General features: G+C 49.8%; 3 non-coding genes across 3 annotated transcripts; 1 reads left to right on the top strand and 2 right to left on the bottom strand.

The window, feature by feature from the left end:
• Positions 1-1690: 1690 nt before the first annotated feature.
• On the bottom strand, positions 1691-1770 carry TRNAN-GUU (transfer RNA asparagine (anticodon GUU)). The gene has a single exon. It is a non-coding gene; the product is annotated as a tRNA-Asn (tRNA).
• A 3004-nt stretch (positions 1771-4774) lies between these two features.
• TRNAN-GUU (transfer RNA asparagine (anticodon GUU)) lies at positions 4775-4848 on the top strand. Its single transcript has one exon. It is a non-coding gene; the product is annotated as a tRNA-Asn (tRNA).
• Positions 4849-8208: 3360 nt separating this feature from the next.
• Positions 8209-8372, bottom strand: LOC130843622 (U1 spliceosomal RNA). The gene has a single exon (XR_009051065.1). It is a non-coding gene; the product is annotated as a U1 spliceosomal RNA (small nuclear RNA).
• Positions 8373-11787: the final 3415 nt, after the last annotated feature.

Raw genomic sequence — 11787 nt, 5'->3', positions numbered from 1 at the left:
CCTTGTTCCCAGTCCCAGAGAATGGGAAGTACATGGAGTGTATGAGCACCAGAACCCATTTATTTGACCTCTCCCTAGGCACTTAGCCACTCAATAAAGGGTGCAGGAATATGAAATCTCAGTGTCCTGGCCTGGGGGAGATTAACTCTTAAAGGTAATTTACCTCCAAGATCTCTTGCCGTCATAGGGCACTTTGCTTGAAATGACACCACATATAGCAATTAACTCAAAATGAACCACAGACCTAAATGTAAGAGCTAAAACAAAACTTCAAGGGGACACATAGGAGAAAAGTTACTGTGCATTTAGGTTAAGCAAAGAGTTCTAAGATACTACAGCAAACGTGTTATATAGAAGAGAACTTTCATGAAAATTGAGAACTTTGCCTCAAAAGACAGCATTAAGAAAATGAAAGGACAAACCACAGACTAGGAGAAAATATATGCATATCAAATTGCCAATGAAGGAATTGTATTTACAATTGCTAGAGAACTATTTCAACTCAATAGAAAGATGCGACACAATTTTTCAAATCAGCCAAAGACTTGAATAGACATTTTCCCCAAGAAGACAAATACATGGGTCATAATCTTAAGAAAAGGTGCTCAATGTCATTGTCCATTGGGAAAATGCACATTAAAACAACAAGATATCACTTTCCACCAACTAGGATGGCTATGTTTAAGTAGGATAGACCATAGCAAGTGCTTGTGAGAAGGTGGAGAAACTGAACCTTCAGATGTTGCTGGTCAGAATGTAAAAATGATACAGCCACTTTGGAAACCAGTTTGACAGTTTCTCAAAAGTTAAGCATAAGCTTACCATAAACCCAGCAATTCCACTTCTTTATATCTATTGAAGAGAAATGAAACATAGGTGCAGATTGTTCAATGTATTTATAGCAGCATTATTTATAATAGCAAAACCAAAAGAAAAACACCCACAAAATCAAAAACAGGAAACACTGAAATGCCCATCAACTAGTGAATGGCACCTGAAATGTGGTATATTTACACAGTGGAATTCTACTCAGTAATAAAAAGCAAAGAAACTCAAGCCAGAGCATGGATAAACCTCAGAAACATTGTGCTAAGTGAAAGACGCCAGTCACAAAGCACTACATATTGATTTATTCCATTTATCTGAAATGTCCAGAAAAGAAACTTATGGAGGCAGAAAGCAGATTAATATTGCTTGGGGCTTGAGGGAGGGTTGTCTGAAGCAGGGCTGGAGGGAATCGAAAGCAGTGTTCTGAACCTGGATTATGGTACCTGGGGGTGGGGCAATAAAGGAAAAAAGAAAGCGACAGTCTCAAATGAAAGGGTGGAGGCGTCTGAGATTGGTCCGTGAATACTGTGCGTTGCGGTGCCCTGCAGGTGGTGCACAGAGCCTGATTGCCGACATCCCAGCTTGAGTAAGAGATTCCCCCCTATCCGTGTGCATGTCCCTTTATCCTCTGGCAGGTGCCCTGGAATGTACAAGGCAGATGAGTTAGTGAGGGGCAGCCCTCATGGAGTGGTGCCAAGACACAGGGGCACCAGGGTTAAAAACCAGGAGGAAGGAGCGTGCTGGGGATCAGCTGGGCTGGGTGGAGATTCCTGAAGAAGGGCGCTGGGGAGGAACTGAAAGGGCAATTGGGCAGACACGGAAAAGCGGCAGCTGAGACCTCCTTCGATTCTAGGCCGAAGCTCGTCCCTGGGTGGGCTCGAACCACCAACCTTTCGGTTAACAGCCGAACGCGCTAACGCTAACCGATTGCGCCACAGAGACATAGGGCTGCGAGATCTTGCTGTAACATTCTGGAAACAATGTATTTCCCATCCTTTCCAGCCCCAGCGGAAAACAGAGTAGAATGCCTCTATCTTGTCCAACCTCGCTGGCACCAGAGACACTGAGTCTTGTCACTCGGGAACGTCAGGCCGTAGACACCGAGACCGAATCAGCTGCGGGCTCCGACGAAACAACGCCGGGCCCACGACCATCCTCGCCTGCTCCTGGCCTCCTTAAAAGCAGCCCCTCTACGCAGCATGACTGCAGGCTCTCTCGGGCCAAAGTCTCCCGTTTCCCACTAGTGATCGGCCTCACTCGTCGCGCTGACCGCAAGTCCCCCCTCACCCCACCCCACCTCCAGGTCCGGTGGTCGTGTGGGGGAAAGGACAGCAACCGGCTGTGCCCCCACCGCGCTGCCTCCTCTTGGCGCTTCCAGAGAAGGACTCCACGAGGCACGACCTGGAATTTGCGCACCAGGAAGCCCCTTGCCTGGAGCAGGGCCTGGCGTCCAGCTGGTGCCCAATAAATGTCTGGCTGAGGATGCATTCCACCGCAGGGGCCGGAGGTGGTGGGTCCACCGAGAATTCTTATGCCACCTCTAAGTTTTTAGTCCTAGAGGAACCTAGATTTTTCCAATCGGCTGTTCTTCAAAACCTTTCTTCTGGCAGCTGATTTAGAACCAGGTAAAAGTTCTAGAAAGTCCAAGAGGGCACCACCTGGACCAGCTCTGAGCTCCCATCCAAGACGGTGCAGTGGCCTCAGCCTGTGGGTGCAGGTGTCATGTCTGAGAGGGATGAAGGAGGAAAGCTGCTAAGGTGAGAGACGGTTGGAGTAGGCAACCTCAAGTATGATGGAGAAAGGGAGAGAGAGAGGGAGAGAGATCTGTGGAAGCTGTCTTTCCATTTCCTTAGGTATGCTTTCATCACTTGCAACTATGTTTTGTGGGTTTCAGTGTGCAAGTTTCACCTCCTTGTATATGTTAATTCAATTCATAAATATTATATTCTTTTGGGTGCTATCTTGTTGCAGAAATCGAATCGGTCTGTCGAGAAACCAAGCACCACACTCGGAGAGTTGGAGAACTCAGATTTATTAAGCCGGCGGCCCCCTTAGCATTTTGGTTGATTGGTTACCTGCTTACTATAGGTTGTGGGCAGTTACAGAGTGGGAGTTGTTGTGGGTCCCTCGCAGAGGGTTTCCAAACAGAAACTTGCAGGAGCAAGAGCAGAACATTCCATATTTATCAGAACATCTTAAGGTTACAGTTGATTGCTAGGTCATCTGTTCTTATCTTGGTTGCAGCAAGCAGATTTTACAAAAGCAGAGCAAGCATGAAGTTATTTCTAGCTGATTCCAAACTTCTAATTTTCCTCTTCAATCTTAAATCGAATTGTTTTCTTAATTTCTTTTTCAGATTCTCCACTTCTAATGTATAGATAGACAACTGATTTTTGCCTATCTGTACTCTGCCACTATACAGAATTCGTTTGTTGACTGGTAGCCTTGTGTTGTGTGGGTTATTGCGGATTTTTCTATGTATAGGAGCTGGCCATTCACAAAGACGATGACAGACAGGAGAGGTTCCTTGTTTGGGTGGCTGCAGCCCCTGAGCCTTGCTTGTATCAGCCTGCACAGCCTAAGCCAGGGAAATCAAAATCTGCCTGAGCCCTTGTTCTTTGCAAGCCAAAATCCAATCGGCAGGAACACAGCGACCCCTCGAGGCCCCTGCAAGGGGCACTCGGCCCCATGAGGCCAGAAAAGGGTAGATTCTGACCAATCCAGCCAAGTCCCCAGTTAGACAGAGGAGAAGTTTGTTCCTGGAGCCCCAGGCACTCTTCTCAGCGCAGGGGGGACCTGGAGGGGATGCTGACTTCAGGCCTTGGGGGCCTCGGGCGAAGTCTGGGCCACCTCAGAGCTTGAGTCCCCCGGTGAGGTGTGCGCTGCGTCCCCTCGCCCACCTGCTCTGTGGGCAGTAGGGGGCAAGCCACCAAGTCCAAAAGGTAGACCCACAGGCTATTGCCGGCGGTGATCAGGCACGGGAAGCCGGTTCTCTGTTAGGATTTGAATTCAGACCCAAGCAGCCAGGCTTCCATCACCGCACCAATCACACCGCGACCACTGTGCTCCACCGGGGGATCCAAGGAGCGGTGGTCGGGTCGACGTTAGCACTGGAGGTAAGCAGATGGCTAGAGATGAACCAGTCTCTCTCCCTCTCTCCCTCATACTCCAGATTGCCTACCCCAACCGTCTTTCTACTTTGAAGCTTTCCTCCTTCATCCCTCTCAGACATGACACCTGCACCCGCAGGCTGAGGCCGGCGTACCGTCTTACATGGGGAGCTCAGAGCCGGTCCAAGTGGTGCCCTCTTGGACTTTATAGAACTTTTTTACGTTCCTCTAGGACTAAAAACTTAGAGGTGGCATAAGAATTCTCGGTGGACCCACCACCTCCGGCCCCTGCGGCGGAATGCATCCTCAGCCAGACATTTATTGGGCACCTGCTGGATGCCAGGCCCTGTTCCGGGCGAGGGGCTGCCTGGTGCGCAAACTCCAGGTCGTGCCTCGTGGAGTCCTTCTCTGGAAGCGCCAAGAGGAGGCAGCGCGGTGGGGACACAGCCGGTTGCTGTCCTTTCTCCCGCCCGACCACTGGACCTGGGGGTGGGGTGGGGTGAGGGGGGACTTGCGGTGAGCGCGACGAGTAAGGCGGATCACGAGTGGGAAACCGGGGACTTTGGCCCGAGAGAGGCTGCAGTCGTCCCGCGGAGTGGGGGGCAGCCAGGAGCAGGCGAGGATGGTCGTGGGCCCGGCGTTGTTTCGTCGGAGCCCGCAGCTGACTCGGGCTCGGTGTCCACGGTCGGACGTTCCTGAGTGACGAGAGTCAATGCCTCTGGTGCCAGCAAGGTTGGACAAGATAGAGGCATTTGACTCTATTTTCCGCTGGGTTGGAAAGAACGGGGGAATACATTCTGATTCCAGGATGTTACAACAAAACCCCGCAGCCTTTTGTCTCTGTGGCGCAATCAGGTAGCGAGTTGGGCTGTTAACCGAAAGGTTGGTGGTTCGAGCCCACTGAGGGACGAACTTGGCTTGGCATCTGATTAGCGGGCCCTCAGCCGCCGCTTTTATGCGTCTGCCCTTGCAGTGCCTCCCCCGCGCCCTACTGCCTGAACTCTCCTGGAATCTCCACCCAGCGGATCCCCAGTACGCGCGTTCATCCCGGTTTTTAACCCTGGTGCCCCGGTCTCTTGGCACCCCCTGGGGGGCTGCCCTTGCTAAGTCATCCGCCTTGTACATTCCAGGGCAGCTGCCAGAGGATGAAGGCACACGCACACGGATGGGGGGAATCTCTTACTCAAGCTCTGACGTCGGCAATCAGGCTCTGTGCACCACCTGCGCGGCACCCCCAAAGCGGAGTATTCACCGCCTGGTCTCAGGGCGCCTGCACCCTTTCATTTGGGACTGTGGCTTTCGACTTAAAGTGATCTGCAGAGTCAATGCAATTCCTATTCAAATCTGTTTCTTCTGAAGTTTGTTACCGAAAAACCCGAACCAACTCTTTGGCCAACCCAATATAACCGAGTCACCTCGTGGTACACCTGAAACTAACACAACACTGTAAATCAACTACACACAAAAAAATTACGTTATGGCCAATTTGGGAGGCAATGAGAAGAAGCCCTCGCTGGGATCAGGGCACCTGCTGGGGTGTGATGAGGAGGGGACACAGGCTGGATTAGACAACAGTGAGGGCCTCACAAAGCTGCACTGGTGCAGGAGGCAACAGGCAGACCCAAAGATCTCTAAGTGGTGACGCACTGAAAGTGGTGGATAATCTAGCCCTCCAGGAAGAGCACCTACATCTCTAAACATGCCTAGAAAACTGCCATGCCTTGGTCTAAAGAGTACCTTAACTCCTTCCAGCTCCATCCCGAACTGGGGGAGAAAAAGAGATGGAGATGCCTGCATTCCCTCTCAGACATGATTCTCCTCACAGCGGCTGTTTTACAGTGGGCTCAACATGACAACTAAAAATAGCATAATCTGTCCTCAGGCCATTCCTCAAATCCTGGACTTCAGAGGACCCACACCCTTTCGTGGGTAACGCTTCATGACGTCACCACTGCCAGCACTCACTGGGCTGGCACCCCACCACACCGAGCCACAGACCAGGCCTTGACTGGATGACTAGGAAAACAGAATCACAGAAAATCTTTGCATTCCCCTCTGAGGAGCTGGATGGACCTCCTACATTACTGCCAACCCAAGACAAAGTTCAACTCCTTGCAAACGGGGCCCACATTATTTCGACCTGGGTATTTAATACAAGAACTCCCTGGTGGGCGAGCCCCTTCCTTGGTGGCATCTCAGAGCTGTGCTCCGTGCTGGATAAGTGGGTGCTGCCAGGAACCTTTTAGGAAGCTGCCTGTGCACCTAATGAACTCATTAGAAGGGTTTGCTCCTTCCTCTGTACTTAAGTCAACAATTACTGTTGTTTTGCCACCTTCAAAAAAAAAATTTGTTTCTTGTGGTCCATTTCTCCATCTGTCTGGAAGGACGTCATCGTTGAGCTGTCAAGGAGAAAAACTACCATGGTTTCCAGTTCTTTGATGAAACCTCAGATGCGTGGCCTTCTGGCCAAGCGTCTGCGATTTCATATGGTTGGAGCATTCATTGTCTCCCTGGGAGTTGCAACTTTGTGTAAGTTTGCTGTGGCTGAACCAAGAAAGAAGGCATATGCAGATTTCTACAGAAATTATGATTCCATGAAAGATTTTGAGGAGATGAGGAAGGCTGGTATCTTTCAGAGTGCAAAGTGATTTTGGAATATAAAGGCAGACTGTTCCTGAAGGAGCATTCTAAGTGCCATATAATTTCTTTGGGTTGAGTTTCATGGAAGTTTGGCACTTACCTGTATTCCTGAACTGTGAAACTGTGAACTATGAATATCTGGGCTAAGGAATAGTTTCTCTTGATAAATAAATGATTTTAAAAAAATTTTGTTTTCTGCATTTTCTAATTGCTCGCTGTTAATCCCTTGCAGTATGTTGTAGTTTTCATCCCTCTTATTATTATTATTTTTTAATCTCTTGAAGTTCATTTGGGTCTTTTTTATGTTTCCCATGTGTCTACTGAACTGTTTGAAGTTACGGAATACAGTTGGAATAAATGTTTTAATGTCCTTCTCTGGTGTCAGCTCTGGGTCGTTTGCACATGATCGATGTGTCTCTGCATTATGGGTCATTTGCCCTGCCTGTTTGGATACCTCCGAATCTCTGATGGAATGCCAGATAGTGTGAATGTTGCCTTGTTGGATGATGGAGAGTTGTGTGTTCCTGTAAACGTTGGGCTTTCTTCAGGGATGCATTCAAGTTACTTGCAAACAGTTTGATCCTTTCAGGTCGTGCTTTGATGATTCACTAAGTGGTTCTGAGCAGCACTCAGTTTATGGCTAACTAGTTGCCCTCCTGAGGCAAGACATTCCTGAGTACTCCACCCCACGCCCTCATGAATTGAGAGGTTTTGTCTGTCTGTTTTGTTTTGTTTTCTTCCTTGCAGTCTATCTGTTGGGGACAAGCACTATCTGTGTGAGTGCCAGGCACTGTTCTCTGATCCTGTCAAAGCTCTCCCCCTGACCTTGGGGAGTTTCCTGCCAGGGCTGCACTGATCAGTACTGTGCTGCACGCAGGAGGGATCTCCTCTGCAGTTCTCTCTGATTTACTTTCAGCATCTCTCTCCCCTCTGGGAGTCTGTTCTGTGGACCCTAGCTCCTTTGGCCTCCCTGGACTTCAGGTTCAGTGTCCTCAACTCAGCAAGGTCCACCGGGCTCCTTTTCAGTTTGCCCTGGAGTGCCTTGCTTGGAAACTCTCTGCAGACAGTAAATTGGAGCCATTGTTTCCTACCACCTCTCCAGAACCACGCACTGTCCTTTTTCACCTGATGCCCCAGTCTCTTCAAAGTCTTTGTTTCACGTTTTCTGTTGTTGTTGGCAGGAGGATAAACCGAGGTCGTTATGAGTGTGTATGGTGGGCCACCCCTACTTTGAAGTCCAAGTTGGAAACACCGGTGAAGATTGTGCAAGATTTTTGCAGGGTATAGAACAGAGCTCCACAGTCAGAATGAAATCCTGAAGTAGGAAAACCCCTTGAAGCTTAAATCTGCAGAGAAACTTATATCTGCAGTGGTAGCAAAAGCCTGTGTTTGGTTTGTGCAGGGAAAGAAAGAACCTGGCTAGGCATTGGCCGTGATGCAGACCTCCCAGTTTTCATTGAAGCATTACTGGTTTATCTACCACCTTTACCCAATGCGCTAGAGAAAAAGATTAAAAAAAAAAAAAACTGCAAAACTCTGGGATAAGCGAGAAGGTCACAGTTCTTGCTCAACCGCTTTTCCACCCACTATCCCAGTTGCTTGGATTTATCTGTCATTTTGTACTCATTGCCAGGGAAGAGCGCGAACGCAGTCCCTCACTACTACAAATTTCGCAGTCGAGTTTCCCGCGTTTGGGGAAATCGCAGAGGTCAGCACACCCCCGGTGCAATGGGTGAGCCTCGCCCTGGGGAAACCACCTTCGTGATCATGGTATCTCCCCTGCCAGGTAAGTATGAATGTTTCGCTCCCCGTCCCCGCACAGCCTTAGGCTCTTCCACTGTACACACACGCTCACTTTGCCACAACCCCCACCCCAGCCCCTCCACCACCCCCCGCACCCCCTCCTCTTCCACGCCCCTCCAAACAACTCTCCTAAGAAAATCCGAGCTACATCTCCGGAAAACTTCCACAGCCCGGGGAGTGGCTGGCCGGGAATGGCACCCCTGCACTGCAAGATTTACATAAGCCAAGCCCCATCCCTGACCTCTAAGGCGGCTCCCCTCCTCCCACCCACGCTGGGTCCCTGGGCCGTCATCTCCCCTCACCCCTGCCCAGACGACCAATGGGCGCATCGGCTGCCGAAAGGGGACGTGACGTCGTGATTTCCGCCCTCGTAGGTAACGGACCTCTAAGCTTTCATCTGAAATACTGGCAGGTTCTGCCAGCCTCCTGGCATTCTTCCCTTCTGTCTTGCGTTACACACCAAGGAAATGAATTCTGGCATCGTGTGTTACTGACCCAAAATGTTTGTTAGTAATAAAGAAGTCGTAAAGCAAAGGGTACAGGTATATATTTATAGGAACACAATGAAAGCACATGTCTGTGTCCTGTGCATAGACACACAGATTCAGGGTTGCCTCTCACAGTGCTGCTCGGTGTATTGTCTGTGCACGTCCTTCCTGCTTGGTTCTCATGGTGCCCCAGGGACCGTGCTTTTGCTTTCCTCACCATACAGAATACGGGAAATGAAGATTCTGAAAAAGAAGCGGATGACCAAAAGAAGGGATAGAAAGATGACGTGTTTGCTTGGAGAGTGCGGTTGGTTTGTTTGTTGATTTGTTTTCTCTTTCTGGGTAAGACTGGTTCGCCCTGCGGGTGGGGGTGGGGGCCGGGGCCGCGGAGGCTGGAGAAGGAAGCCAGCTTGTGTTTTCAGACCAGAGAGCAAGGAGTGGAGTGACTGGATCCTTGAGGGTGCCTCTGGCTTAAGGGGGAAAGTGACTCTTGCGGAGAATCCTAGACGCAGAGGAACTCAGCACCCAGCCAACTTCCAGGAAGAAGCTTCCTTTCCTCCTCCCTGCTTTCTCCCTTTCCCCTCCTTTCTCTCTCTGCAGCCATCAGAAATAGACTCTGGCTCCTTTCCTCTGAAATATACTTTCTTCAAGGGATAGTGCTAGCTCAGAGACTCTCCAGCCAACTGGAGAACCAGGCTCTACAAACAGGGAGGAATAAGCAAGGCCAATGGAAGGGAGCACACAGACCAAATGGGAAGGGCACGGGTGCCCCCTGCTGAGTGACAACCCCTGTGGCTCTGCACAGGTGACACTACTGGCCCTGGACACTAGACACCGCCCATGGCTCTGCGACTTCTGCTGCACCTGGTCGGTGTTAAACTAAGGATCTGGAGGTGGGGAGAGTCTTCTGTTGCACGGGACAGGAAGAATTTCCCCAGGGCCTACTCCTTGTGCCTCTCAACTCCTGTCAAATGCTGGGGTCATTGTTACTCATGGGGATTGGCCAGCTCTTGGTAATAGACCCACATCTTAGCCCCTAGGAAAACTGTGAAAGCCAGTATGTGATCCTTAAAAGTTGCAGAATGTGGGAAGGTCCTCATACACAGGCAGGGGGTTCAGATAAAACCCCCTGCAGCTAGCCCCGTGGAGAACATTGTAAATCCAGTGCCCAAGGCCATGCAACCCTGTCTCAAATATACACGCGTGTACCACCCAGCCTCGGAGCATACTAGATGTTTATCCCTGAGCCCAGGGTGAGGGTTTCAGCCTCTTATAAGGGGATGGTTTGGTACACCATCCAGTATTATTTACATTATCTCCACTGAGAATTGACAAGCTTGAAAGTTCACATTTCTGGGGCTAGAGTAATTGGTCTACAGCCATGGTAACAAATGGCCACCAATGTCCACTGTAGGAGTTTCCTGTTGCTACTGTAACACATTACCACACACTTAGTGAATTAAAACCACGCACATTTATTATCTTATGGTTCTGGAGATCAGAATTCCAAGATGCATCTCACTGGGCTAAAATCAATGTGACAGTGGGGTTGAGGTCCTTTCTGGAGGCTCTAGGGGAGGATCTCTTTCTTTGCCTTTTCCAGCCTCTGGAAGGTGCCCACATTCTACTCTCATAGCCCCCTTCCGTCTTCAGAGCCAGTCACGGCTGATCCAGTCATTCTCAGAACGCGTTATTCTGACCCCAACTCTTCTTCCTCCCTTTCACTTACGTGGACCCTTGGGATTCCATGGGGCCCTCCAGGACAACCTCCCCATCTCAAGGGCCTGAATGTAATCACACCTGCAAAGTCTCTTTCGCCATGTCAGGTAACATGTTCACACACTCTAGGGACCAGGATGTGGACCTCTTTGGGGAAGCATTATTCTGCCACCACAGCCCGTCTCCTCGGTGAACACATTTCTGCAAGCGTATCAGTCAGTGGTGGCCCCTGTCTTCTGAAAGTCATCCAGGTGAATGCAAGTCAGTCCACTGCCTTTGAGTGTCAGCCAGGCAACAGCTGTGCCTCATGTGGAGGCATCTGAGTCAGAGAGAGAGAAGGAGGATGTCTGTGAGGAGAGGAATAGGAGGACCCAGTGCCTGGGAAGTTCCCAGTGAGCAGAGCTAAGAGACCAGAGCCTTCATGGGAGGAGGAGGCTGTGGAGGGTGTTATGATCTGATTGTATGTATCCCCCCCAAAAAATTCCTATCTTGTATCCTAATCCCCAGTGGAGCTGTATTTGGAGAAGGGGCCTTTAAGGATAATTAAAATTAAATGAGGTCATAAGCTTGGGGCCCTGACCTGATAGAATTAGTGTGCTTAAGTGAAGAGATACCAGAGAGCTTGGGCTCCTGCCGTACCGCAGCTCAAGCAAGGAGAAAAGGCCTTGTGAGGACCCAGGGAGGCATCTGCTTTCTGCAAGCCAGGTAGAGCGCTCGCACCAGAAACTGAATTGGCAGGAACTTCTGATCGTGATATTGGGCTTCCAGAATGTGTGAAAAGAGATTTCTGGTTAAGCCACCCAGTCTGTAGTATTTTTCTCTGGAAGCCTGAGCTGACTAATACAGATGATTACTTAGCCATTGGCCTAAGCTGCTTCTCCTACCTGGGCCTTTGTGGGATCTGCCCCAGTTTTGTTCATTTCCTTTAGTTAATACCCACAACCTGCTTGCCCTTCTTAAGGCTGATCCATGACTTTGGAATGAGGATTGATCACCTGGTTTAGGATTTCATCGCATAATTTGCTACAATGACGTGCACCAAGGATCTTCTTAGAGTTTCTTTCCAAGAAGTTTGACATCTTCAAAAATGTCAACCTAGAATGACCTGGGATAGCTGGATTCACATTCTTCAGGGTGACCCCATGACCCCATGTGGCCTGCGTTTCCTCTTCTCCTGGATGACTTCTCTCCCTTGGACT

The sequence above is a fragment of the Hippopotamus amphibius genome, chromosome 1 (genome assembly GCF_030028045.1).
Source record: "Hippopotamus amphibius kiboko isolate mHipAmp2 chromosome 1, mHipAmp2.hap2, whole genome shotgun sequence".
NCBI classification, from domain to species: domain Eukaryota; kingdom Metazoa; phylum Chordata; class Mammalia; order Artiodactyla; family Hippopotamidae; genus Hippopotamus; species Hippopotamus amphibius.
This window is presented reverse-complemented; position numbering and strand designations above follow the sequence as displayed.